This window comes from Astyanax mexicanus, chromosome 1, assembly GCF_023375975.1.
Source record: "Astyanax mexicanus isolate ESR-SI-001 chromosome 1, AstMex3_surface, whole genome shotgun sequence".
In the NCBI taxonomy this organism is placed as follows: Eukaryota; Metazoa; Chordata; class Actinopteri; order Characiformes; family Acestrorhamphidae; genus Astyanax; species Astyanax mexicanus.
Genome location: NC_064408.1, coordinates 10,802,501 through 10,828,380, shown reverse-complemented (window position 1 = coordinate 10,828,380; position 25,880 = coordinate 10,802,501). Strand labels below are relative to the sequence as shown.

Sequence of the window (25,880 nt, the reverse complement as noted above, 5' to 3'; positions counted from 1 at the left end):
AACTCATCCCAAAAGTACTGGAAGGAGCTGAGGAATGGACCAATGGAAATGTCCAAAAACAAATTACTTGGATTAAAGTCTATTTTAATTGACTTCCATTAAAAGGAAAAAAAAGTCTAAAACATCTCTGATCTGCTCAAAGCCTGCTCTCTCTCTCTCAAAATCAGCTCTCTCAGTCTGAGGAACCTACCTTCATCCCAGAGGAAGAGGAGGAGGAGTGAACAGACCCAGCACAGTATTCCCGTCCAATCAGCAGAACCCAAAACCCGACAAACCCAAACAGAACTAACTCTAAAAAACGCAGGAGCTCAGTATTTCTGCGACTGCTCTGGAGGAGACTCATCTAACACTGAGGTGCCCATCCGTGTGCGGTTTAATGCAGTGTGATGTCAGAGCTGAACGTGTGTGTGTGTGTGTGTGTGTGTTCATGCTGAGCAGTTTCCTGTCTCTCGCTGAGAAGATTCACAGCCTCGCAAGCAGCAGGTGCAGCAACACGCAGCACAGGGGAGAGAGAGAGAGAGAGAGAACTGTTTCTTTCATTTTCTCTCTCTGTCTCACACACTCCTTCAATCTATCCATCTACCTCCCTGCCCGTCTGTCTGTCTGTCTGTCTATAGACCCAGCTAACAGAGATCATGTTATAAGGATATTTAGCAATCTTTTGAAAAGGTTCCAGAAAGGTTAGCCTTTAACATTACAGAAATAACGTTCCAGGAACGTTCTGACATTTATTACATAATACTATCACTTAATGTTACCAACTAGATGAATACTAACATTATGGGAACGTTAAAAATACCATTCCCAAAACTAAAAGATTAAAACACTGATAGAAGTGACGTTACTAGGATGTTAAAAACATTAAATAAAAACATTCTAAGAACATCCGGAAAAGTTGACAGATTGAACGGTCTAAGAACGTCAACTGCAATGTTTAGAAAATGTGCTACAAACCAAAACTATCCAAGAACATCCAGAAAATTGAACAGTTTCATAACTTTAACTATGATGTCTATCTATCTATCTATCTATCTATCTGTCTGTCTGTCTGTCTGTCTGTCTGTCTGTCTGTCTGTCTGTCTGTCTGTCTGTCTGTCTGTCTGTCTGTCTGTCTGTCTATCTATCTATCTATCTACCATATTTCTGTATTTCTGTCAATATATATCAAATGGGTTCTGGAGAGAAGTACTGCTAATAGAATAGAACTCTCCATCCGGTACTGTGAGAAGTCAGAGCATTAGCGTGCCGGCTGCAGTACTGTGGTGGGCAGCAGTGGGTTCTGTCTGTGGTTGGAGGGGTGTAGGTGGTGTATTTTTGTTAATGATAAAACACTCTGTTGTTTCTGTGACCTTTAGAGAGACAGATGGTGACAGACAACAGTGCTGAATGGTGACAGACAAGAGTGCTGAATGTGTGTTTGGTTGTGTTTTGCAGGTGATATATGTCTAATTTATGAGTATTCATGATTTAAATGGTTCTGCTGAGGTAAATCCATGATTAGAGTATCTCTACTGAGGTAAATATGTAATTAGAACATCACTGCTTATTTAAATTCATGTTTAGAATTACACTGCTGAGGTAAATGTATTATTAGAGTAGATCTACTGAGGTAAACGTGTACTAAGAGTTGAACTACCATGGTAAATCCATGATTAGAATTGCAATGCTGAGGTAAATTTGTGATTAGAGTAGCTCTACCAAAGAAAATATGTAATTAGATATGTAAAGCACTACTGATGTATATTCATGATTAGGATTGCACCTCTGAGGTAAATTCATGATCAGAGTAGCTCTACTGAGGCAAACGTGCACTCAGAGTAGCTCTACTAAGGTAAATGTGTTCTTAAAGTAGAACTAACAAGTTCAATTAATGATTAGAATTGCACTGCTGAGGTAAATTTATGATCAGAAATATATTGCTGATTTAAATTCATGTTTAGAACTGCACTGCTGAGGTAAATTTGTGATTAGAGTAGCTCTACTGAGGTAAATGTGTACTTAGAGTAGAACTAACATGTTAAGTTCACAATTAGAATTGAACTGCTGAGGTAAATTTGTGATTAGAGTAGCTCTACCAAAGAAAATATGTAATTAGAAAAGCACTCCTGATGTAAATTCATGATTAGGATTGCACCGCTGAGGTAAATTCATGATCAGAGTAGCTCTACTGAGGCAAATGTGTACTTAGAGTAGCCCTACGAAGGTAAATATGGTATTAGAACAGCACTGCTGATGTAAATTTATATGTAGAACTGCACTACTGAGGTAAAATTATGATTAGAGCAGCTCTAGTGAGGTTAATGTGAAAGCAGAGTAGATCTACTTAGGTAAATTCATGATTAGAATTGCACTGCTGAGGTAAATTCCTTATTAGAGTAGCTCTACAGAGATAAATGTGTAAGTAGTGTAGCTCCACTGAGATAAATGTGTAATTAGAGTAGATCTACAGAGGTAAATTCATGATTAGAATTGATGAGGTAAATGCATTGTGCTTTATTGGTGTGTCGGCCGGGATGTTAAAACTGTAACATGTTCAATAAATATTTTTAAATTGCAGTTTTGTAATTGTAAAACAAGGGAAATGGTGAAGACACTCAGGTCCCTTTCTGAATGTTTTGTGTCCCAGTTTGAAGCCTCTCACATTGATTTCTGAACGCTCTGTCTTATATTGCGTCTACAGGATCACATTAGCCTTTCCTGCAGCGTCTCTGTCAATTTTAAATAGCTTACCATCAAAGCAGCCAGCAGGCATCTCACAGGAAACACAATAAAACCTCCGGTGCAAAAATTCCCAGGAAGGCATTCTGGGCAGAAGTGCTAAAACTGCTTATAACAAGCCTACGTCAGGCTGAAGCTAATTTGATGGCTCGCAATTAGAAAGCTATCCGTGTTGCTGTGATAATACACCACGGGGCTTAGGCTACTGACGCATGATTTTACTTTCCCAATACTCGGCCTACGGAAACGGACCACGCTTTGGTAATTTGCATAATCAAAGTAAAACTATTCACTCAACAGAACTTCTGAGTGTAAAACAACCCCCAAAACTGAATAATGCTATTTTCCTTTCAGCTTTGATACCCATAGCTGCCCCTCCCACACAGAAATATTACACACAGTCAGCGGAGAAGTTGAATATTGAATTTACTTCAATAATCTGAGGAAACTGACCTTAAAATGTGTAAGTAATGTTTATTGACAACTTGAGTTAACCAGAATTAACACTTTATATTGTTATACCTAATGTTATGAGTTAAGTTAACAATTTTTTTGTTTTAGTTATATCAGTTGCTTTAACAAGTTAAATTCATCTTTAGAACTGCACTGCTGAAGTAAATGTGTACTTAGACTGGAACTAACAAATTTATTTTATGATTAGAATTGCACCGCTAAGGTAAATTCATGATTAGAGTAGCTCTACTGAGGTAAATGTGTACTTAGAATAGAAGTAACATGTTAAGTTCATGATTAGAATTACACTGCTGAGGTAAATTTGTCATTAGAGTAGCTCTACCAAAATAAATATGTAATTAGAAAAGCACTGCTGATGTAAATTCATGGTTAGGATTGCACCGATGAGGTAAATTTATAATCAGAGTAGCTCTACTGAGGCAAATGTGTACTTAGAGTAGCACTTCGAAGGTAAATATGTAATTTGAACAGTACTGCTGATGTAAATGTACATGTAGAACTGCACTGCTGAGGTACACACAGAAACATTATACACAGTAAACCAGGAAAAGTTGACAACTGAATTTACTTCAATAATCTGAGGAAATTGGCCTTATAAAATATATAAGTAATGTTTATTGAACAATTGAGTTAATTAGAATTAATACTTTACGTTATTATACCTAAATTATAAGTTAATTTAACTTATTTTTTGTTGTAGTTATATCAGTTGCTTAGCACAACAATTGTACTTGGAATCTTATGGACAGGTAAATAAAATAGGTTTGCTTTTAGTGAACACTATTGCACACAGTTAACACAAATGTAGTAACTCAGCTTGGTTTTATAGCCCACAACATTTATATTGTATATGATCTACATGTTTAGTTAGCCTGGGGAAATGACTACACACTGACAGTGGGTGTCAGAAACCGAGACGCATCCCCTATATACAAATAGATTGTGCCAATGGAAAAGAAGAAGCTGCCAATGACAGCAGACTAAACTTAATTATTATACTGTTAGATGATTCAACTTAAACATCCCATTTGAATGAAAATGTCTTTGGGTGAGCGTGCCGCGGTTGGGCGCTAGCCTGTGCTAAGCTAATGCTGCTGCTGCTGCTGCTGGTGGAGGCGATGATACAAAAATGCCTTCTGTTTGTATATGCCGTTATCCAGCAACATGTCTGCGAGTGATACATATTTAGTGTGAGAAGACTGTGCTGTTATCACAAATATCAGCACAGTTAGAACACTTCTCAACCAATCAAACTGTTGTATAAATCACCACAAATTACAATTCATTGTATACAGACTGGATAGTTATCTATACATTCTGAAAAACAGTGTGTACAGAAAGCATTAAACATTATTTAACATATTTGGGTTTCAGTCACTTCCTTATTTCATGTGGCAGGTGGCTTTTCTGTTGAAATGAAAGCAGAGGGAAGTAAAGCTGATCCAAACCTGACTCAGTCTGAACCGCTGCGTCATCGCCAGAATTAGATACGTAAATGATATTTTAATGGTAAATTCCAACTGTATGATCCACCATTGTGACCTCAGATCACGAATTCAGGCCTGTTACACTTTCAGAATGAATACAACTGCATGATCTGACACTGACCCCAGATACAGTAGATCAGCTTAGTTTTCTACCGTACCAGAATTATTCCTTTAACTGTGGTGGCTCAGTGGTTTGAGCACCAGGCTATTGATGACAGGGTTGAGGGTTTGTTGATGACACTGTTTACCCTCACTACTCCACCGGCACCACAGTGATTTAACGTTGCTCTAAATTGTAGAAAAAAATTGTTAAAAGCATTTTCTGAAGAAAAAAAAACGCAAAATGGTTGCACAGCTAATGTGGCTCAAACCGGTCGCTAAAGTATCCCAGTTCATGGTATGATGTTGCTAAGTGGTTGCTATGGTGGTTGCTCTAGTATCCCAGGTGATTGCTAAGTTGTTGCTAATGGTTGCTATGAGTTGCTAAGGCTATGTTCATAATACCAGGCTGAATTGACTCAAATCAGATTTTTTTCACTCAGATTTGAGTAACTTTCATATGTGGTCCTAAATCTGATACGTATCCGATCCAAGGACATGCGGCATGAATGTAAACAGTCAAATCATAATTTATGCATCTTTTTGCTTTTACGCATGCACTACGTGCTTCTCTTACGTACCCACACTCTCTCTCTTGGTGCAGCTGTGCAGCTATAGCTGCAAAAACAGCAAAAGCAAACCACCTGGCCTTTTTTCACCTCCTCGACCTGAACATGTACTTCAGACCAGCTGTTTACTCTCCACTCCAGCAAAAGATGCTCCACATATGAGCTGCTAACAAACTCATCCATTTACCTTTATAAAGCTAAGAGTCGTCTCTCAAATATGAGTTTTTTTGTTGGTGGTGAAGAAGGCGACGTTTATGCATGTATCAATGTGAGCATGTGAGGCGTTTCAGGGACAGATTCATTCACATTACACACAGATACAGATCACTTACATGTGTAAATGTGGCTGCAATGTGGTTTTTAATGTGTTGCTATGTGGCTGCTATAGTATCCTAGTTGGTTTCTATGGAGTTGCTAACCGGTTCCTGAGGAGTTGTTATAGTGGTTGCTATGGTGTTGGTAAGTGGTTGCTAAGGTGTTGCAAGGTGGTTGCTAAGCTGTTGCTATGGTATCTATGGTGGTTGCTTGGTGGTTGCAGTTACCTGCCCTAATGAAATACATACATTTTGGTGGCTCTCAGGACAGATATGTGAAAATGCATTAGACTGAATGGGAGGAATGAGGGATGAAAAAACGAGAAATAGAGGAGTGCAGGTCAGTATGGCTGGGGATTATAGCTTGGAGACACAGTTTAGTGGCTGTCGGACAGAAGGAACTGGGATTTGGAATGGGTGAAAAATGAATGGGAGTCAATGGGAGAACAAGAGGGATAGGTCCGCAGATATACACAATCATAATAAGTCGATTTAGAAAAAAGTGTACTTTATTTTTTGTCATTTTTAGTGTACTTTATAATAAATCAGCACAATATACATTTAATAAACATAAACATATTTAGAGGTAGTATATAAATAATTCTGTTATGTGCATTGTAAAATTTTAAGTAGGGTTTTGAGACAGAACTAATTTTTACAGTGCATTTCTTACATTGTTAGCTCTGATTTCATATGAAATGAAATTATTTAATTACAATTTACATAATTAAAACAAAAAAATTATTAACTTTAGAAAATTGAGTACATTCAAATTTTTCAGTTTTTCTTTACTGAATACACTAAAACCCTTTGGGATATTCACATTTGTCACCAGCCAATCAGCAACAAGTGTTCTCCTGTTGCCCACAGCACATCGCTTCCTCCACTGCTCACCCCCAGGGCCAATCTACTGGATCACCTTTTAGCCGCTAGTGTAGTTTACAGGCCTTTTCCAGCGTAACACACTGCTGCTGCTGCTTAATAGACCGGCCCTGTAACTCACTTACAGGCTATTCCTTTTTTTTTAAGAAGACAAAACGAGCTTTTAAAAGGTGCATTTTTCTGAGAACAGTCTTCCCAGACCTGGATAATGTCACTGATTCACATCAGGAGAGAAAACCAACACAAAACAAAAAGAAAAAGAATGTTATCATCAGCTCTCTCATTATACTGGTGTCATGTTAAAGGTCTTAATGTGAATCTTAATGTGGATTTCTGATCAAAAGGTCATGCTCGTGTTCCTCGAAATTGGTGTATGAATCACTAGGAGCTCAATGTTAATGCTGTGTTATTATACAGTATTAATGATTAAAGTAAAGACTTATTATTGGTCTAGGTTTTCATTATTTTTGACACTTTTTGCTCAATTAAATACATTGTATAACTTTAATGTATTTAAAGCAATTACCTTTTTTTATTATTGAATATATTATACACAGTTAGTTCCGACCCTGCATTGTGATTGGCTGAGAGGTGTTTCATGAGTGACATTATCAGACTGTAATGCACTGTAACCGAAGCTCTCCATGTATCACTCCGCCACATACAGGTAACCTAGCATAGATGCAGCGCTTGCAAACCAAATACAAACCAAATGTGATTTCATTATACACAACAGGGAGCCGCTGGATCCCATAGAGGCACAGTGCAGAGTGGTCTAGTGGTCTAAAGCGCTGCCACTATGATTGGGATATCGCTGATTTAAATCCCGGTCATGCAGCTTGCCATCAGTTGCCGAAGATCTGAGAGAGCACAATTGGTCTTAATTGTACAGGATTAAAAATCCCAGTAATAATTGTCAAATAATCAGTATGATCCTGTATATATATACACACACACAATACATTACGTTAAATATACACAATGGTATTGTAAATTATTTTACTGTTGTTTAACAAATAAATCCTAATAATAACTATAATGTAATCCAGCATATCTACAATAAAATACATTTAAATAAACTAACCATGTGTTTATAGCTAAAGAGTGCAGTTTTCTAATTACAATTTTAATTAAAGTAATATCTTTCTGAAATGAATGTTAAATGACAGTAAAGTTAATGCCAGGTATGACAGACCACCTTCACAGTTCTCGTGGAGTCCATACCTCAAATGTTATTGGGGCACAAAGGGGACATGGTCGGTATTAAGCAGGTGGTGTTAATAATGTTATGGCTAATGGGTGTATAATAGATTCAGTGAGGCGCTTTGGTCGTGCTACGCCTCGCCGTTAGCAGCTCTGTCACCAGCTGAAGCAGACTGCTGCTTGTCCACTCACTGCTGTGTAAATGAGATGAATGACAGCATTCAGGCTGCAGATTTGCAATTGTAATTCCCTCGATTCATCTCCACTCGTTAGACGTGTAAACACTCACGGGTTAGCAATTTAGCATTTAGGGACTAGCGGAGAGGACAGCAGAGTTTTACGTTGCTTTAACCAGAGGAGAATAAAACATCCGAGCACACCAATACACAACTAGCAGGTCTACACATTTAGGGCTGGTTTTAGCTCCTTTCACTCTGTTCTTCAATACTCAGGACCCAGAATGCTGCCCACAGGACACTGGCCACAGGAAACTGCCCGCAGGAGACTGCCCACAGCATGCTGCCCACAGTAAGCCGCTAATGCTAATGCTGCTGCACCCAGCCTTAGTGGAAATCTGTATATCTAAGCTTACTGTAAATAAACAGAAGCTCTTTACTCACCCAAATAAACAGTTTTCAGGAGAGAAATCTGTGTAGATTAACATCCAGCACTCGTTTAAAATGTTTTTATTTTAAGAATTACAATTTTGTTTACTTAGCTTTGCTTTGCAAATCATCACCACCCAGCAGTGAGACCTGCTGAATTAGAAAGAAAACATGCCGAAACCCCTGTTCCTTACTAGTGTCACAGAATATGCCTTTTAATCCGGTGCACCTTTTGTATGAAAACAGATCAGAAAATAGACGGTTATTGATGGTACTCCTTATAATCTGGTATGCTTTATAGTGCTAAAAATACGGTAAATGCAACTGAAATCTTAGCTCAATGTAAATGATTCTCAATGCTAATACTAACCTTAATGCTAACCTTAAATCAACCCGAAAACCAAACCCTACTATTAATGGAGAATCATTGTCATTTAACTATGAGTTCAGATGAACTTAACGGACATTTAGTTGAATGGAAAATCCAAGTAAAGTGGTGCCCATTTATCTTTCATATTAACACATTTAAAGTTTAAACTGCAGGTTTAGGTCTAAAATGTGGATTTCCACTGAAATACGCAGACATACGACACTTTTCACACCAAGAGGAACTAGCAGAAGTGTAAAATTACGTTAAGAGCTAGAATGTGGCTCAACTTTGCTGGAATTAGCAGAAGTGCGTCACCAGTTCACCAGTTCAGGACTGTCCAGCCAGAAGATGTAAAACCAAAAAACGTAAAAATAATAGTACTGCTAGTTCCCCAGTCTTTAGTCTGACATCACTACTAGTCTAAAGTGAGAGAGAACTTCTCATGCTTGGTGCAGTGGTCAGGGATTTTCAGGCCTGCTCACAATAACCGCCAGTTCCTGTTGAACATGCTGTGCTGGACAGAGTCACTTCTCACAATCGCTCCTGTGAGACTCTGTCTAATGTGGGGAGCGTTAGCCTGCCTATCAGATCCAGAAATACATATTTGAGGTTATTTTTCTACCCATTTCCTCTTTCATGTCTGTGGTCTGCTGTTCCTCTGTTAAATAAGTGCAATAAATAAGTCCCACAGTCCGACTTTGACTTCTCACGTTACTACTCCATCTGTTTGCGTCAACCCCCTTGGCTAATTACTCAGATATTACTCACTATTCTTCCTAATTACTAAGAATTATTACAGTTATTAAGTTTTTATCAGAATACTGTGAATTCTGGACTTCAGACAACACAGAAATCACACCGGACCTCATCAGCTCTATTCTTGCCAGTTTCAGTCCCTTTCAGAACGAGCAGTTTAAGGGCTCTGTCCCTTTTATGCAAATAAGCTGCGGCTGCCACACGAGCGTTTACCACACGTTAGTGTTAGCTTGTGCTTCAGGGCAGAAACACAAGCAAAGCTGGTTCATGCTTAAATGTGACAGAAGCACAAAACCCATTATTGGAAAGTACTGAGTACATCTAACTCATCTGCTCACTTGCCACAGACAGCAGGTACAGATTCCACCCTCAGACGAAGTCTACTGTCTGAAGTTCTCAACCAAAATGACAGAAATTATGTGATTTCAACTGCTAAATGAATCATTTAAATGCCTAAATGATTTTTAAAAACATCTGTACAAATAGTATTGTTAAAAACTGTAGAAAATGTAGAAAAATTAAAGGTTACTTTTACTTTGTTACTTATACTATACATGTAATTATGTGTTAAATCAGAGTAAATATTGCATGTTAAAATAACGTTAACCCATAACTAAAATGTACACAGCAAAATGACGCTATATGGCCAAATGTTCGTGGGAATCCACTTTAATTTATACATATAGCTAATTTACAGCTTGTCACGTTGTTAGCGGCTGCTAGTGGGTTGCCAGATTTGCTGCCAGAGGTCCAGCAGTAGCATGAAATTATTGTATCAAGAAAAATTACAAGATTCAAACTACATTTAAAAGTGAAAAACTGAAAAATGTAGATGCAAATTGCATTTTTAGGCAAAAATGTATGCAAAATACAGGTCCAGTTTACACAATTTAAGAAACGGGATGCTTCTTATATATAACAAAAATAAAATGTATGGTCACACTACTATAGTACTGATCACAAAAAGATGTTTTTACACATTAACAGCCTGAAATGCTGAACGGCTTGGCTTTAGAAGTTATGGTTCCCCACTAACAATGCACAGGCAGAGGTCCAACAGTGCCCATGATTCTTTTTGAGTCTTGGATGGGTAGGTTCTAAGCAAAAGTTGAATTGAGGGTTTTGCTGGACCTGGCAACCAGTAACCGGGTTTCAGTCAGGTTTCATTAGTGCTTAATACTAAACAAAAGACAGAGAAACATTCAATATATTGAATTGTAGATTTAATTTGACATTTCCTGTACTGTAAGATGTGAACGTGAAGAACTGGAGTGAATGTCCAATTAGAGCTTCTCATTATCACTGCCTGAATCCCTGGAGGGTTAATTACCTCACTCAAGAGCACAACTAGGAATAACCAGTCCGTCCTGGGATTTGATCCCAAAACCTTCTTCTTCTGATTGCTGCCGCACATCTTTACCACTAGACTAGAAAGTTAGAAAGTGAAGAACTGACTTAACAACATAGTGACTTGTTTATAAATGAAGTATTTGTAGATATGCAGCTATTTTATGTTAAGATTTATTTTTTTGCAGTGTAGGGTAAAATTTGCTTATTTGCTTATACCCTCTTACACTTATTAAAATTTCTTAAAATAAGCAATTACAAATTCTCAAATTATTGGCTTAAATTTGGACAAAAGAACCAGAATAAATTTACTGGGCAGTTTTTGTGCTTATTTTGAGTCAAATTGCTTAAACAAAGGGGAAAAAAAGTTTGACTAATTAGGACCATTTTTTTCTAAAATAAGCAAAATAATTGTACACTTACACAATGCTTAGTAAGACAAAAATTAAGAGACAGAGAAGCAAACTAGAGTTTATTTAAATTACATGATTTTACTTGTTAAGATTTGTTATTTTATGTAGTGTGGATATTTTTACCCAAACGGTTATCTTAGCTAACATTACTATCCTAGTCCTGTACAGCTCATATCTTTCAGCTAAAAAAAAAAAAAACAATTAGTAAAGATGTAGTAATTATGTAAATTGCTTCTATAAACTAAGGACAACGTTTTTTCCAAATTCCAAAAAAATATATGGTCATTTAGAGCATTCATTTGCAGAAAATGAGAAATGCCTGAAAAAACAATAAAGATACAGAGCTTTCAGACCTCAAATAATGCAAATAAAACAAGTTCATATTCATAAAGTTTTAAGAGTTTAGAAATCAATATTGGGTGGAATAACCCTTGGCATGTTCTCCTCCACCAGTCTTACACACTGCTTTTGGATAACTTTATGCCACTCCTGGTGCAGAAATTTTAGAGGTTTTCAATTTGGTAAAATCAAAGAAACTCATCATTTTAAAGTGGTCTTTTATTTTTTTCCAGAGCTGTATATGTAAATTGAGATGTATACGCAAATATAAAAAATAAAAAAACATGGGGTACACAAATTTCTCCTAGTAAGGTTTCTTAAAATAAACTATTAAAATCTGCACATTTTGTGTCTAATTACTTAAAATAAGGTAAAAATTCTACGAAATTAAGATCATTATTTTTCACTTTTTTATTTAGTTTTTTTGCAGTGTATATGGGCAAAACTAAGTTATCTTATCTAACATTACTATCCTAGTCCAGTACAGCTCATATATTTCAACTGGGAAACAGATAGTTTATAAAGTTGTAGTAAACTATGTAAATGTAAACTATACAAAGTAAAGGTTTCAAATAAACTTTTTTAATATTATCCTTTTGTACATTCATTAATATATATTGATATAAATCTATTTAAAATGGCCTTGGGCAGCAGAAACTGTAGCTGCTGCAGGCTTGGGCTACAGGGTGCGGGCCCTGCCCAAACTGCAGCGTTTCTGTTGACTCCATCAGGAGATTAAGGGAAGACGGATTATGTTGGACAGGCAGGCAGAGGCTTAAACTGCTCTCCAGGACTGGGTGAAGATTGGGAGGGTTATTAACGAGCTCGCTGGGCTGCGCTTCCTACCGCCACCCACAAGCTGTTACTGGGCAACAGTTTACCAACAGTTTGTTGCTTTACGCTGCTCACCTCCTCTCAGAAAGCGGGTCAGAGAGCTCAGTGCACGCTCGTGCATGTAGTGCACATTTATGGACGTTGCTTAGGAAGACTCTGAAGGAACTGGTGGAGAACATAGGTGTGGTGTGACTGTTGCTCCTTTTATAAATTATTTTTAATGTGGTTACATCATTTATATAAAAGTATTCACACTATATTTAATTTCAGTCGTGCTGTATATTATTCTAGCAAGGTCATTGCAATAAGCACATGACCATTAGTCACATTAAAAGAACTGCAATGTCACATAAGGTTAATTAAGTCATAAATATTATGCAATATTTTAATACAAAAGGAACATTTGCACTGTTTTTATTTTCCATTCCTCCAAATAATGTATTTTCCCCCAGAGTAGATTGTTAATATAATAAATTGGTCGGATAATTGATTTATATATAAATCTGGGAAATATCCTTTTTAAATATTGTACTATAATATATTCAGTTTTAAGAACAAAACATTCTGATTAAGCAAAAATTACAGTGCAATTAATCAGTTACTTTTTCTAATCAATCATAATGGTTGTGCATTGCAAAGCAACCCCTTAGCTGCACCATATTAACCACCTAATAACCACCTAGCAACACCACATCACACACTTGGGACATCATAGCAACCACTTCAAAGCCACCTAGCGGCACCACGTCATCAGCCACTTGACAAAAGCAACCACACAGCAACACCACATCAACCACCAGGAACATTACAGCAACCACACAGCAATAACACCATAGCAACAATCTAGAACACTAAAGCAACCACACAGCAACAGCAGAGCAATCGCCAGGAACATTATAGCAACCACACAGCAACACCACAGTAACCACCGGAAACATAATAGCAGCCAGCAGCAACCACATAGAACATTATTGCAAAACAACAGCATCACAGCAACCACCTAGAACATTAAAGCAACCACACAGCAACATCACAGCAATGACCTAGAACATCATAGCAACAATTTAGCAACACCACAGCAACCACCAGGAACATTATAGCAGCCACACAGCAATAACAACACGGCAACCACTTAGAACATTATATAAACCACACAGCAACAATCTAGAACATTATAGCAACACCACAGCAACTAAACACCACAACAACCACCCAGAACATTCAAGCAAATACACATCAATTACACCGCAGCAACCACTTAGAACATCATAGCAACAACTTTGCAACACCATAGCAACTACTTGGGATACCATACAACACCAGAGCTTGGGATCACTTGAGACATCATAGCAACCACCTAGCAACACCAGAGCAACCACATCAAAAACATCATAGCATCAGCATAGCAACTTCACAGCAACATCACAGCAATCATTTAGGATACCATACCGACCACTTAGCAACACCAAAGCAACCACCTTGCAGCCATATACAATATTCAATATGCAGTTTGTTAATATAGTGACAGTGAACAGACTCAGTTTAGTAAGGTTAAAGAACTGCCTGCTAAAGTGGTTCTTCTGCCAAAAAAAGCCTGTCCTCTATTTTTACAGTAATTCTACAGAAATAGTTCTGAATCTGAATCATCAGTCAGTGCCCGAGTTCCCTGCCCTTCCTTTAGAGCGTCCATACTGACCCCATGCTCTCACACACACACACACACACACACACACACACATACACACACACGCCATCAGTGACGGTGTGACCACGGAGGTGTGAAGGTTGCTATAATGAGTCTTCTGGGGCTGGATTTCAGCCGTCATCCTGTTTGGCGTGGTCGTGAAGGCGGGTACAAGGCCGGCCTGTACTGCATTTGTTCTGTCAGGATGTAGAAATGGAAGAGCGGGGTCACGGGGCACCGCGGCCATCCCATAATGATAGAAAGCTCGTCTCAGGGAAGCTGCACTTCCTGTACCCCCTTTTCCCCACCATCTCTGATTCGGCTTCCTTTCTAGGAAATGATGTCAGGGGTAGGATGATCCTCAGTGCCCTCGGATGAACACCGTCATCATGGTTATTTTGAGGCAGTAATGAGATTTGAGCACAGTTAAGGGATGATGTTAATGTAGATTTGAGTCAACGGGTTTGTTGTGTATAAAAAATACACTTTCTGGTAAAGTTATAACCTATAAAAAAAATCTAAGACTTTAAGCCCAATTTAGAAACTTTAAGAGAGGGTGAATCATTAGACTGAGAAGTATGGTATGGTATTGTATAAAATAGTATGGTATGGAATTTTTTGGTATGATATGGTACGGTATGGAATGGTATAGTAAGGAATGATATGGTATAGTATTTTTTTTGTATGATATGGTACTGTATGGTATGGTATAGAAGGGTATGGTACGGTATGGAATGGTACGATGCGGTACAGTACGGTACGGTACAGAATGGTATGGTAAGGTTACGGTACGGCATGGGATGCTACAGTACGGAATGGAATGGTATGGTATGGTATGGAGTGGTATGAAATGGTCTGATACGGTACAGTACAGAATGGTATGGTATGGTTACGGTACGGAATGGAATGCTACAGTACGGAATGGAATGGAATGGTACGAAATAATATGGTATGGTATGGTATGGTTTGGTACGTTACAGTACAGCATGGTATGGAATGATACGGTATGGAATGGCAAAGTACGGTACGGAATGGAATGCTACGGTACGGTACAATACGGAATAGAATGGTACGGTACAGTACGGAATGCTACGCTACGGTACAGTACGGAATGCTACGCTACGGTACAGTACGAAATGGAATGGAACGGGACGGTAAGGAATGGTATGGTATGGTACAGTACGAAATGGAACGGTACGGAATGGAATGGTACGGTACGGAATGGAATGGTACGGTACGGAATGCTATGGTATGGTACAGTACGAAATGGAATGGAACGGGACAGTGCGGAATGCTACGCTACGGTACAGTATGAAATGGAACGGTACGGTACGGAATGGAATGATACGGTACGGAATGCTACGCTACGGTACAGTATGAAATGGAACGGTACGGTACGGAATGGTATGTTACGGAATGGTATGCTTTTGCATCTCTCTATCTCTACCTCCGCCTCTCTCTCTCTCCCTCTCTCTCACTCCATCTCTCTCTCTCTTACTCTCTCTCTCTCCCTCTCTCTCTCCCTTTTCCTCTCTCTCTCTCTCTCTCTCTCCCTGTCTCTCTCTCTCTCTCTCTCTCTCCCCACCGCCCCCTCCTCCCTCTCTCTGGGAGTAAATCAGATGCTTTTAAAGCTCTCTCTCACGTCTAAATTGCAGCTGTACTTGTTTTCTGGCTGGGAAAGCCATAAATTAATAATGGCTTTTTGGATAATCAGGATTGAAATGTCCAAAATATGAATCCTTAAGCCAGAGTAATCTGGACTCCCGCCAGGGAAGCCAAGATCACCGCTGGCCAAGCATCGATTTTAATGAGCGGCTACTCACACAGACTCCCATAAGCCTGCGTATCAATTACTGTATAAAGTGTAAAGTGTGTAAAAACAAGGTTAAGCAGAAACAGGCTGCCTCATGGAATATGGAGGAGGAATCTGGCAGCAGACGATGTTCCTCCACCACAGGTAGAACCCAGAGATCAGATACCAACTCACCAAACCTACAGCAGCCCACAGTCATTCAGCCTGTGTACAGGACAAAACAGGAGAGCAGAGATTAACTGCTGGTCTGCTATTCTGGATGGCTGTGTGTTGGTCTTACAGTCTCTACTGTCCAGAGAAAACTCTCCATACCTCATCTGCAACTCATCCCAACACTGCAAAAACATCTTAGCAAGTAAAATGATCTAATTTCAAGATAATAAATCTTATGTTTTTCTCTGATATTAATTTTTGTGTTGTGTGAGTGTGAGATTATTTTGCTTGTTTTAGGAATAATGATCTTGTTATGTTAGTCTTACTTAGAATATTCATCTTATTTTAAGTAATTTGACTCAAAATAAGCACAAAAAAGTAACCAGCAAAGTTAGTCTGTGTCCTATGTCCAAATTTATTTACAATATCTTTTGCTTGATTTATGTCTTTGAGCTTATCTTAAAAAATCGTAAAAATTAAGAGACTACTTCAGTTTCTGAATCAGTTTTTCTGGTTTTGCTATTTATAGGTTTATGTTTGAGTAAAATGAACATTGTTGTTTTATTCTATACACTACAGACGTTTCTCCCAAATTCTGTATAAAAATATTAGTCATTTAGAGCATTTATTTGCAGAAAATGAAAAATGGCTGAAATAACAAAAAAGATGCAGAGCTTTCAGACCTCAAATAATGCAAAGAAAACAAGTTCATACTCATAAAGTTTTGGGAGTTCAAATAAAAAAATCAATATTTGGTGGAACAACCCTGGTTTTATCACAGTTTTACGCATCTTGGCATGTTCTCCTCCACCAGTCTTACACACTGCTTTTGGATAACTTTATGCTGCTTTACTCCTGGTGCAAAAATTCAAAATTCAAGCAGTTCAGTTTGGTTTGATGGCTTGTGATCATCCATCTTCCTCTTGATTATATTCCAGAGGTTTTCAATTTGGTAAAATCAAAGAAACTCATCAATTTAAACTTGTATGTTTCAATGTATGTCTCTGATTTAGTTTTTTGCAGTGTACCTCTACAACTCATGCATTACACACTACTTCTATGTGTGTAGCTCAGTAAATATGACTGAGAGTTCTCATATCAGTCTGGATATTGAAAGATTTATTGTTTCTGGTAAGCTTTTTGTTATTTCTGCTCTGTGATGGTGGGTTCGGGTATCTCGGGGGGCTGCGGTTGAGGCGAGGCCGAGGAGCCCTCAGTGACCTGAGCCTCATCCTGCTGTTCCAAATGCCATTTGCCCTGTTTATTGCACTGCGTGTTCTCTCTCGTGTATAGTCGGGATTAAACGAATCTTGTACACACACACACTCACACACACACTCATACTGAGATGGGGGAGAGGGGTAGATTACCATGACAACTAAAAAACCACACAGCAGATTCAGAGCGTGGAGCCAGCTGAGTAAAAAAGGAAACAGTATAAACTGAGCAATTTCAGCCTTCAAATGTCCAGTAATAACAATAATCAGGATAAAAACGGGGAGCTGTGTCTGATTAAAGCTATTGTAATATGGAATGGAGGACACTGGAGATGTCCTTTTCGAGCCTTGTATGCTTATACTTTATGAGGTAGAGTCACCTGTAATTCAGGCTTTCAGTTAACAGCTGTGCTGAACTCGTCAAGAGTTAATTACTTGAATTTCTTGTCTCTTAATAATGTGTTTGAGAGCATCAGTTGTAAAGTAGTGAAGAGGTAGAGTTACAGGTATACAGTGAATAGATCTATTTAAGTAATGTTCTAATACAAATTATGAGAAGCAAGAACTACTCAACTAAATAAAGAAAAAAATAATTTAAGAAATTAATAAAGGTCAATCAATCTGAAACATTGCAAAAACTTTGAAAGTACCCTCAAGTGCAGTCGCAAAAAGGACCATCAAAAACGTTATGATGAAACTGGCCCCTTATCAGGATGGCCACAGTAGAGGAAGAGCAAGAGTTTCCTCTGTTGCACAGGATAAGTTCATCAGAGTTATCAGCCTCAGAAATTGCTATAAATTAACAGAACTCCATATAAGAACACCTAAAAAATACTTCTTCACAGAGTATTTTGGTTTGTTTAACACTTTTACTGTAAGTTACTACATTATTTCTTATGTGTTCTTCATCGTCTGGATGTGTCCAAACTTTTGGCAAAAGTTGGCAAAATTCCAAAACAAGTGATCATCATCATTATCATCATCATAGTGATCCATTACGATGCCAAAAATGGTTCATTATATATAAATCTATGTCTCATCTGGCGTCTATCAGATTCAGCATATTCAGATCCAGCTATCAGCGCTGCTGCTGCCTCTACTCTACTGCAAGCCGGACTGATGGATTCCGTTATCAGAGCATTGATTTGGGGTAATTGAGTCAATTAACCCCCGATTCTAACCATTTCCCAAAGCCAATCACAGAGCTGCTATTGGCTGCTGCAGTATTCAGTGTATTTTTCTGCCTGTGTGAGTTTGGGCTGTGCTGATGTGCTCCGCTGGCCTGAGTTACACATAAAAACGGAGGCGACACCAAATATCACACAGAGTGGCATTATGAAAATGAATGAATAACACTCTACTCGCCATTTCTCTCAGTGTGTTCTCCACTCAGTGTGATTCTCTCTTTTTTATCTCTCTCATTCTCTCTCTCGTTCTCTTTTTCCCTCTCGATTCGTCTTTCTCACCCTCTCTCTTTCTTACCCTCTCTTTTTTCTTCCTCTCTCTCTCTCTCTTTCGTCCTATCTCTTTCCCTCTCTCTCCCTTACTCTCTCTCTTTCTCTATCTCTTTCTTTCTCTCTCCCCCTTTTTTCTCTATTTGTCTCTCTTATTCTTGCTCTCCCTCTCTTTTTTCTCAATTTCTCCCTCTCTATTCATCTTTCTCTCTCTCTTTCCTCCTCTCCCTCTCTCTTTCCCTCTCTTTTTCTCTATTCATCTTTCTCTCTCTCTTTCTTTCTTTCTTCCTCTCTCATTCTCTTTTTTCCATAACCTCTCCCTTTCTTTCTTTTATCCTCTCTCTAACTCTCCCTAGTTCTCTCTCTTACTCCCCCTCTCTTTTTTATATTTATTTCTCTATCCATCTTTCCGTCTCTTTCTCTCCCTCTCTCTCTTTTCTTCTTTCTCCCTCTCTCGTTCCCTCTTTCTCTGTCTCTTTCCCTCTTTTTTTCTAAATCCTTTTCTATATCCATCTCTCTCATTCTCTTTCTTTCTCCCTCTCTCTCTCGTTCTCTTTTTTCTTACCTCTCACTCTCTGTTTTTACCCTCTCTCTATGTCTCTTTCTCTTAATCTTTCTGTCTTTCTCTCCCTCTCTCTTTCTTTCTTTCTCTTCCTCTCTTTTTTCTATTTTTTCTCAATCCATCTCTCCCTCTCATTCTCTCCCTCTCTTCTTCTCTTCTTCTTTTGTTCTCTCTCTTCCTCTCTCTCTTTCTTACTCACCCATTCTCTCTCTCTCTCTCTCTCTCTTTCTCCCTCTCTCTCTCTCGTTCTCTTTTTTTTTCTACCTCTCACTCTCTGTTTTTACCCTCTCTCTATGTCTCTTTCTCTTATTCTTTCTGTCCTTCTCTCCCACTCTCTCTTTCTCTTCCTCTCTTTTTCTATTTCTTTCTCAATCCATCTCTCCCTCTCATTCTCTCTCTCTCCATCTCTTATTTTTTCGTGCTCTCTATCTCTCTCCCTCTCTCTCTTGTTCTCTCTCTCTCTCGGACGGCAGCCAGATCTGAAGACTGTTAAGTAATTGGCTCTGGCTGGCTCTCCTCTTCTTCATTCATTTGATACGGCTGTTTTTTTATTTCAGATTGTGAGCGGCGGCCGGCTGGCTGACTTATTGCTCCTCCACACCCCTGTGCTGCGGATGCTCTGCAGACCGGCTGGGGAAAGAGGCGAGCGGGTCCAGCTAGAGGTGACTTTGTGCTGGAACTGCTCTCCTGTCTTGGCAGTTGGCTCTGCTTGCAGGAAGGTTTGGTAATCTTCCCTGGATTCATGCTGAGTGCAGCAGGATAAACCCACACTCCAGTTAAAGTACTGCTGTTCTAATGAAATAATGACTCAGGGACAAGTAGCCTAGATACACAACCTAATAATGAATGAAGAACGCAGATAACCAGCACACGCTGAGCCTGTATGCACTGTAAGCCTGGATGAGCTGAATGTACATAAATAATTTGAGGAAATCAGTAGCTTTAACACAATAATTCTACTTCGGATTTTAGAGAGTTTCTTTTTTATGTCATTTAAATAAAATATAGATTTGTAATACTCATAGAAAAGAAAATGCTATATAGTGAACAGTGAACAGCCAACACAGAGTTAGCAGTTCTGAAAACTGATACAGGGGCTCCGAGTGGTCCAGCTGGCTAAGCGCTGCAACTATGATCAGGAGATCACTGGTTCGAATCCTGTTCATGTAGCTTGACATCAGCTACCAGAGCCCTGAGAAAGCACAATTGGCCTTGCTCTCTCTAGGTGGGTAGATGGCGCTCTCTCCCCACATTCAAAGGGTGATGTCGATAAGCACAAGGCGTCTCTGTCTGTGAGCTGATGTATCAGAACCAAGTCGCTGCGCTTTCCTCCGAGTGCACTGTGATGCTACTTGGTTCAAAAAGAGGCGGAGTCTGACCTTCGGATGTGTTAGTCCTCACTCTCTTGGTGTTGTAGTATCACTAGAAATAGGAGGATTTCTAATGAGTGGGTTGGGTAATTGGCCTTGTAAATTGCAGAGAAAATTGGATTAAAAAAAAAAATATATATATATATATATATATATATATATACACAGTAACTTGCTCTTACAGCTTACAACATCAAAACAATGCAGTTAACCATAATATATGGTCTACATGTTCACCTAAGATAGCCTAGGGGAATGAATAAACACATGATGGTGAGCGCCACAACCAGTATGCAAATAGATGGCACCAGCAGCCAATAGAAAAGAACTTGCCAATGGCAACAAACTAAATTCAGTTATAACAGTATTACAAGTTGATTCAACTTGTAAGATCCCAACTGATGTAATGTATATGTGCTCGTAAATGTTCACCTAACTCAAAGTACAGAAAGTAGTGTTTTGAAATAAAACAGACTTAATTTATTTGAATTCTTTCAACAATTTGTGGGTTTGCAGTGTAAAATCCAAGCTAACAGTGTTGGGAACCCAACTGGGAACCTGAACGTTTTATCCAAAGGTTCCTTCCATGTTGGCCCCACATATACAGTAGATGATGGGAGTTTGGGAAGCCCAACTGGCTTCCAGTAAAAGCAAATCTTCTCAAACCACATGGCCACCTGGATCCCACCAAGCTCAAGTTCCATCCATGAGGTAACTCACAACTTCTAGTATGGGAATTGCCAGAATGAAATAAAAAAAAATCCTACAAAGGAATTAGGAAGTACATGAAATTAAAGTGTAAAGTGAAATCATGAGAAAAGTAGATTAATTTCCTTGCAAAAAATATTAGCATATGAAAAGAATTAGCATATTAAAGGCATCAGCGTAGGACTCAAACCTTTTCAAATCCAGAAAAAAAGGTTTGTGGGGGATACAGAGGGGATGATTATGAAAGGGTAAAAGGCTAATTGATAATATATAATATGGTGTAAAGATGTAAGAGTGATTGATTATGTACGGGTATCAGCCAATGCTTAGCCAAAGTTTGTAATTGGCCAATAGTTTAGCCAATTTAGAAGCAAACTTTTAACTAAAGACTTTTAACATCATAAATTGAGTGCATCACTCAGCCTGCTAGAGTGATTATCAGAACACAAACCAGGTAACCCTCTCGGGAGTACATCACTCTGCCCAGTACAGTGACTATCAGAACACTAACCAGGTATCCCTCTTAAGGGCACATCACTCTGCCCCATACAGTGAGTATTAGAACACTAACCAGATACCTTCTTGAAGGTCCATCACACAGCACAATATAGTGAGTATCATAATACTAACAGGATATCCCTCTTGAGATTCCATCACTCAGACCAGTACAGTGAGTATCAGAACACTAACCAGGTATCCCTCTAAAGGGCACATCACTATGCCCCATACAGTGAGTATTAGAACACTAACCAGATACCTTCTCGAAGGTCTATCACACAGCACAATATAGTGAGTATCATAATACTAACAGGATATTCCTCTTGAGAGGCCATCACTCTGCCCAGTACAATGAGTATCAGCCAGATACTAGCCAGATACCCTCTTAAAAGTTGGCCACTCAGCCCAACAAAATGAATATAAGAACACTAACCGGCTAACCCTCTTGAGAGTCCATCACTCAGCCCAGTACAGTGAGTGTTAGACCATTAATCAGATACGCCTCTTGAGAGTCCATTACTCTGTCCAATACAGTGAGTATCAGAACACTAACTAGATAACCCTCTTGAAAGTCCATCACTCAGCCCAGTACAGTGAGTATCAAAACACTAACCAGGCAACCGTCTTGAGAGCATATCACTCAGCCCAGTACAGTGAGTATCCGAATACTAACTGGATAACCCTCTCAAAAGTCCATCACTCAGCCCAGTACACTTCATACACCACCACCATGCTAATTAGTGCTAATCACTGCAGTGCTGAGCATAATCACCCACCACCCAAATAATAACAGCTGGAGGTCTTGTGGGTTCTGAGTATTGTAGAACAGGGTGAAAGGAAGGTAATAATAAAGTATATAGAGAAACAGATACTACAGGACTACAGTCTATAATCACAGTATAGAACTACAAAGTGCTCCTAGATGACCAGTGGAGCTGAAAAATGGACAATAGATGGAGAAACAAGCATGTGGTTATAATGAAGTGGTCATTGGGTGTTTGATAAGTATGGCAGGTCTTTGAGCAAGTCACTTAGCCATAAGTATTAGAGGCTATAGCTTGTGGTTTAATTATGTCCACTGCCTGCAAACGAGTGTTAGGATGCAGGCTGGTCCCATAGCTGTGATTATCTCGGTGAAGGTCAGTAATCAGGACCTGTGGCTAATGTTCTTACTGAGCTGATCGCAGAGCTAATTCACTAGATAGCGTAGCAGCAATAAGGGCAGCCATTTGTTTTCTTTGCCCTTTTTTTTTGCTTGTCTTCAGAGATTGCAACTTTATACCTAATCCTACTGATGAACAACATAACAATTAAATGTTACAAAAGTATTGGGGAACCTGGTTCTCCATAGGTTCTTCTGAAATCAGGAGCATTGAAAAGGGTTTATCCTGCTTTTGTTGAAGTAACTGTTTCTACTCTCATTGGAATGGCTTTTTACTAGGTTTTGTAGACTATAGACCATTGCTGTGAAGATTTGATTGCATTCAGTGACATTCAGAGCATTAGATATGTCAGGATATTGGATGATGACCACCTCACTGTTCCACAGCTCGATGCTGGGGGGCTTCATACCTTTCTAGGCCACCCCCATCATTATGCTGCATTCTATTTAAACTCAGATGTCACATTTTCCAAATTCCAAGTAGTAAAGTTTAACTAGAACAGGGCATAACATGGATTTGTTACTCAGAAAGTTGAAAGAGCCTCACATAATTCAAGTTCAGAATCAGAAACAGTAGTAAAAGCAGTATTATTATACAGTTTATTATACACTTCTATATATTTGTGTGCACACAGTACTGTCCAACTCTTTTTAAAAGACCATCACTCAGCCCTGTACAGTGAGTATCAAAATATATACAAGATCCCCCTCTCAAGAGTCCATTACTCAGCTCAGTACAGCGAGCACTGTGTATCAGAACACTAACTAGATTTCCCTTTTAAGAGTCCATCACTCTGCACAGGACAGTGAGTATCAGAACACTAACTAGATACCCCTCTTAAGAGTCTATCACTCAGCCCAGTACAGTCAGTATCAGAACACTAACCAGATCCCCCTCCCCAGAGTTCATGTCTCAGCTCAGCACAGTAAGAATCAGAAAACCAACTAGACACCCCTCTTGGGAGTTCATCACTCAGCCCAGTACAGTAAGTATCAGAACAGTAATCATATACCCCTCTCGAGAGTCTATCACTCAGCCCAGTACAGTGAGTATCAGAGCCTTAACCAGATACATCTCTCGAGAGACCATCAGTCAGCCCAGTACAGTGAGTATCAGAATATTGATCAGATACACCTCTCAAAAGTCTATGTCTCAGCCCAGTACTGTATCAGAACACTAACCATATACCCCTCTCTAGAGTACATAATTCAGCCCAGTACAGTGAGTATCAGAATATAAATCAGATACACCTCTCGAGAGTCCATGTCTCAGCCCAGTACTGTGAGTATCAGAACCCTAACCAGATACCCTCTCTAGAGTACATCACTCAGCTTAGTACAGTGAGTATCAGAACACTAACTAGATACCTCTCTCTAGAGTTCCTCGCTCAGCTCAGTTCAGTGCACTGTGCATCAGAACACTAACTAGATTTCCTTTTTGATAGTCCATTACTCAGCCCAGTACAGTGAGTATCAGAACCTTAATCAGATACACCTCTCGTGAGTCCATGTCTCAGCCCAGAACAGTAAGTAAATTGTTAATTGTTTTAAATATTTTAAAATTACTGCAATGTGTAGCTAGAATGATGCCTACTTCTGAGGTAAATAGAAAGCAAAATTCAAGTATAGTGCCAACAGGTTTATAATTATCTGCTCCAGAGAGAGCAGTTCTATTTTTAATGCTTTTCCACACATTTTTGGACATTATCTTCTTCAATTCGCAGTCAACGCCATAACAGAATCAGCACTCTATTCCAGACGGTGCAGGACGTGACCTTTACTGAAGCTCTTTTCCGTGTAGCACCGCACTAACACAACCTTATGGGCTCTGTTCGCTTAGCGAGGTCAAACCCACCTTTGGGCCAGGCTGTTTTTAGCATCTGCTGATGATAGAAAGAAAAATAAATCTAACCCTACTAATTTTGTCGCAAGGACTGACCAAAAATCTGTCCTTCAGAAAAGACCTGGACATGCATCTGGTGCGGTTTAATAATTAATAAGCGCAGTTGGGATGTTGGTTAGACATTTCTCAATTATTCATGGCTAGACTAGCCAAGTCCCCATTCACTGGACCAGGTGCAGGATTTGGTGAGCTTAGAAAACACTGAGATTCAGCGTTCTCCTGCTGCTGCGTGCAGCTCCACACAATAACTCAAGACTCTCCTCTCACCATGTGGCCGTGTGGGTACGTTTTCTGTGCTGATCTGAGGCCAGTTTTGCTGTTTTTGCAGAATGAGTCAGGCCTAAGTCGGCGTAAATGAACTGGCTTCCTTTTCTATGTGAAAATAAGCTTTACAAAGCAGCTGATTTTAAATTATACATACAGTCCAAATCTAAGTATTTTTTACAGTGAAAGAGAGTGAATAATTCACATTAAACCAAAGCAGTTATTAGCCTCCTTCTTACTGTAGCTTTAAGTTTATTACATAATTAAAAATAATATTACATAGACAACCTTTATACAGTACGTAACTTTACTATAGCCCTTACATACATACACTCATGTTCAAAAAAAAAATAGGTGTGGTCTATTTTCTCATGAAATTAGACATTGTCTCCATCAGATGCAACACTACCTTGGTCTGTCTGGCCTTTGGATTTATTGCCAATTAAGCATTTTAATGGGCGGAGCTAAGATGGCAGCTTCTGCAACCTACAAGTGTAGAGCAGGATCTACAGGCCCAGCTGCAACACCTGTGGATATATGTTCCACAGCAATAAAACTAGAGGCCAATGTAGTGTTGCAACTGGTGGCGACATTCCTGGGAAACCTGGAAACCCTTGCTGTGTGTGGGTGAGCATTTTCCTGCTGAAACACTCTGGAAAAAATAAGAGACAATTTAAAAACT

At 39.0% G+C, this 25,880-nt stretch overlaps 1 protein-coding gene across 5 annotated transcripts in view; it reads right to left on the bottom strand.

Moving 5' to 3' along the window:
- Positions 1-25,880, bottom strand: part of zmp:0000001168 (signal-induced proliferation-associated protein 1) — a 131,912-nt gene that overhangs the window by 67,483 nt on the left and 38,549 nt on the right. Inside the window, exon 1 of one of the 5 annotated variants that reach the window (XM_022665783.2) lies at positions 191-268. The exons of the other annotated variants lie outside the window; for them this stretch is intronic. The gene's annotated coding sequence lies outside the window, so the exon portion shown is untranslated. Of the gene's footprint in view, positions 1-190; positions 269-25,880 lie in introns of those variants that run through there. 5 annotated transcript variants of the gene reach the window in all.